This window comes from Herpailurus yagouaroundi, unplaced genomic scaffold, assembly GCF_014898765.1.
Source record: "Herpailurus yagouaroundi ecotype Mexico unplaced genomic scaffold, PumYag 100, whole genome shotgun sequence".
Taxonomy (NCBI): domain Eukaryota; kingdom Metazoa; phylum Chordata; class Mammalia; order Carnivora; family Felidae; genus Herpailurus; species Herpailurus yagouaroundi.
Genome location: NW_024412391.1, coordinates 26,763,980 through 26,768,220, shown reverse-complemented (window position 1 = coordinate 26,768,220; position 4,241 = coordinate 26,763,980). Strand labels below are relative to the sequence as shown.

At 40.0% G+C, this 4,241-nt stretch overlaps 1 pseudogene; it reads right to left on the bottom strand.

Annotated features, from left to right (window-relative positions):
• Positions 1 to 271: 271 nt before the first annotated feature.
• Positions 272 to 502, bottom strand: LOC121028077 (UPF0184 protein C9orf16-like; annotated as a pseudogene).
• Positions 503 to 4,241: the final 3,739 nt, after the last annotated feature.

Below are 4,241 nucleotides of genomic sequence, written 5' to 3'. Positions count from 1 at the left end.
GTTGTTGTTGTTGTTGTGAGAACCATTTAATGTGGGCACTCCAGGCCTGGGCAGTGTGGGGGGTGCCCTGCAATTGGGTAGGCAGGCCAGGCAGGCAGCCCCAGGTGTTTGGGGCTGGCCTAGGCATGCCAAGGGGAGGACCCAGGTGGGCAGGTCCACCAGGGGACCTGTCAGTCAGACCTTGAGAAGGTATCTAAGCCAGCTGGTGAGTGCCCAGGCCAGAGCCTAATCCAGGGAGGCAGGGTTGGGGCTGGTTGGGGGCTCTCAGAGCCTAAGGACTGGCATCACTAGGGGCCTCCCCAGGCTTCTGCTGGAACTCAAGGTGTCTCTACCAGTTGGACTCAAGCAGCTTCTGGAGGCAGGCTTGGAGGTGGTCGTTCTTCTCCTCCAGGTGGTCCAGACAGGAGTTGATCTGGTCCAACATGGAGTTGATGGCAGCACCAAAGCTGACATCCTCACCTGCCTCCACTGGCATGCCCAAGTCCCCACTGGGGCCGGACATTGTGGGCTCACAGGGCCTGAGCCTCCTAACAATGAAATGCGGGACCCTGGTGCCCACAGCTGGTGTGGGGCAGAAGGTGGAGGTGACAGATCCATATCTTAGTTAACGTAAATAATGCTGCAATTAACATGGAGGTACAGATATCTTTTTGAGTTAATGTTTTTATTTTCTTTCGCTAAGTCATCAGAAGTGGGATTGCTGGGTTGTATGATTGTTCTATTTTGAATTTTTTAAAAAAGAACCTCCATATTGTACCAAACTGGCACATAGTGGCTCTACTAGTTTACAGTTCCACCAATTTTCTCTACATCCTTGCCAATGCTTATTATTTCCTTTTGCTAATAGCCCTTATAGGTATGAGATGATACCTCACTGTGGTTTTGATTTGCATTTCCTTGATGATTAGTGATGTCGAGTACCTTTTCATGTATTTGCTGGACATCTGTGTGTCTTCTTTAGAAAAGTATCTATTCAGATTTTCTGCCTATTTTTTTTTTAATTTTTTTTCAACGTTTTTATTTATTTTTGGGACAGAGAGAGACAGAGCATGAACGGGGGAGGGGCAGAGAGAGAGGGAGACACAGAATCGGAAACAGGCTCCAGGCTCCGAGCCATCAGCCCAGAGCCCGACGCGGGGCTCGAACTCACGGACGGCGAGATCGTGACCTGGCTGAAGCCGGACGCTTAACCGACTGCGCCACCCAGGCGCCCCATCTGCCTATTTTTTAATCAGATTGTTTTAATAAGTCACATGAATTCTTTATATATTTTGGATATTAATCCCCTTATCAGATATATACTTTGTAAATAGTTTTTCCCATTCAACAGGCTGGCTTTTCATTTTGTTGATGGTTACCTTTGCTGTGCAGAAGCTTTTTAGTTGGATGCAGTCCCACCTGCTTATTTTTGCTTTTCTTGCTTTTGGTGTCAAATCCAAAAAATTGTCAACACCAGTGCCAGGGGGCTTACCACCTGTTTTATGGTTTCATGTCTTACATTGAAGTGTTTAATCCATTTGAGTTAGTTTTTGTAAATGGTTTAAGACAGTGGTCCAGTTTTCATTCTTTTGCATGTGACTGTCCAGTGTTCTTAACACCATTTATTGAAGTCTATCCTTTCCTAATTGTATGTTCTTGGCTCCTTTGTCATCAATTAATTGACCATAAATGTATGGATTTACTTCTGGTCTCTCTGTTCCATCGATCTCTGTGTGTGTTTCTATGCCAGGACCATACTGTTTTGATTACTATAGCTTTATAACATAGTTTGAAATCAGGGAACATGATGCCTCCATCTTTTTTTTCCCCCCCCTCAAAATTGCTTTGGCTATTCACTATCTTTTGTGGTTCCATACAAACTTTGGGTTGTAAAAAATGCCATAGGAATTTTGAGTGGAATTACATTGAATCTGGATTGCTTTGGGTAGTATGGACATTTTAACATTATCAGTTCTTCCATCCATGAGCACAGAATGTCTTTTTACTCTCTCTTACGTTAATTTCTGCTTTTATCTTTGTTATTTCCTTCCTCCTACTAACTTTGGGCTTTGATCTTCTTTTTCTAGTTTCTTGACTTAGGCATTTATTGCTATGAACTTCCCTCTTAGAACTGCTTTTGCTGAATCCCATTTGATGTGTGCTGCATTTCTCTTTTCTTTTGCCTCAAGGTATTTTTTGATTTTGCTTTTGATTTCTTTATTGACCAACTGGTTGTTCAGTAGCATGCTTAGTCTCTAGATATTTGTGAACTTTTACAGTTTTCTCCTAGTAATTGACTTCTAGTTTCATATCATTGTGGTCAGAAAAAGTGCTTAATGTGACTTCAGTCTTCTTAAATTTGTTAAGACTTGTTTTGTGGCCTGATATATGATCTACCTTGGAGACTGTTCCACGTACACTTTAGAAGAATATGTACTATAGTGCTTTTGGATAGAATATTATTTATATATCTGTTAAGTTCATTTGGTTTAAAGTGTTGCTTAAGGCCAATGTTTCCTTATTGATTTTCTGTCTGGATGATCTATCCAGGAATGTAAATAGTACATTAAAGTCCCCTACTATTATTGTATTGCTGTCTATTTCTCCCTCTAGGTCTGTTAATAATTGCTTTATATATTTAGGTGCTTCTATGTTGGATGCATAATTATTTATAAATGTTGTATCCTCTTGTTGGATTGACCCCTTTATCAATACGTAATGCCCTTCTTTGTTATTAGTTTTTGTTTCAAAGTGTTTTGCCTGATATAAATATAGCTACCATAAGCTTTCTTTTGGCTCCCATTTTCATGGAATATCTTTTTCCATTCCTTTACTTTCATTCTGTGCGTGGCCTGATTTCTAAATTGGGTTTCTTGTGGGCAGCATATAGATGGGTTCTTTTTTTAATCAATTCATTCTTTGTCTTTTGAGTGGAGAATTTAGTGTACTTATATTTTAAGTAATTATTGATAGGTATATACCTATTGCCATTTTGTTAATCGTTTTCCAGCTGTTTTGTAGTTCCCTTGTTTCTTTTTTCTTCTCCTGTTCTCCTCCTCTGTTATTTAATGACTTTCTTCAGCGGTATGCTTAGATTCATTTCTTATTATCTTTTGCATATCTACTACGGGCTTTTGCTTCGTGACTACCATGAAACTTATATAACTTATTTTTATAACTATTTAAGTTGATAAAAACTGAAGTTTGAACATATTCTAATGCTCTGTATTTTTACTCTTTCACCCACATTTTATTTCTGATGTCACATTTTACATCTTTTAATCTTGTGTAGCCCTTCACTAACTATTTTTTTAAAATTATGTTTATTTTTGAGAGAGAGAGCACAAGCGAGGGAAGGGCAGAGAGAGAGGGAGAAACAGAATCTGAAGCTGTCATCACAGAGCCCAATGTGGGGCCTGAACTCACGAAATGTGAGATCATGACCTGCGCTGAAGTCAGCCACTTAACCAACTGAGACACCCAGGTGTTACTTTTACTTTTTTTTGTTGTTTAACATTTATTTATTTTTGAGAGACAGCATGAGCAGGGGAGGGGCAGAGAGAGAGGGAGACACAGAATCTGAAGCAGGCTCCAGGTTCTCAGCTGCAAGCACAGAGCCTGACGTGGGGCTTGAACTCACGAATCGTGAGACCATGACCTAGGCCGAAGTCAGATGCTTACCGACTGAACCACCCAGGTGCCCCTATTACTTTTACCTTTTAACTTCAGCTTTATAAATGATTAATATACTGTTTTTACTATATATTTTCCTTTACCAGTGAGAATTATTCTTTCATGTGTTTTCCTGTTATTAATTAGCATCATTTTGTTCCAGCTTAAAGAACACTTTCACATTTCTTGTAAGGCTGGTCTAATGGTGCTAGGCTCCTTTAGCTTACTGAGGTGTTATCTTATTCTTTTGTTTGGAAAATATCCCTCTGTTTCTTTATTTTTCTTGGCTATCTGTATTGGTTTCTGTGTATTAGATGAAATATCCACATCTCCCAGTCTTAGAGGGTTGTCCTTATGTAGAAGATAAACCATATTGTTCAACTCTGCCCTAGCTCTTGGTTGACTCTTAAAACTTTCTGAGTGTACAAACAGGCGATTTAATTATTAATAGCTCCCAGTAGTTGAAAATGTACTAAGACCAGTCAGTGTTCCAAAGTGGGGGGTAGGATTTCAGTCAGCACCTAGATTTAGGCCGACTGGAAGCCAGACCCTCAGGCAACAGCTGTTAAAGTATATATGTGTGTGTATAT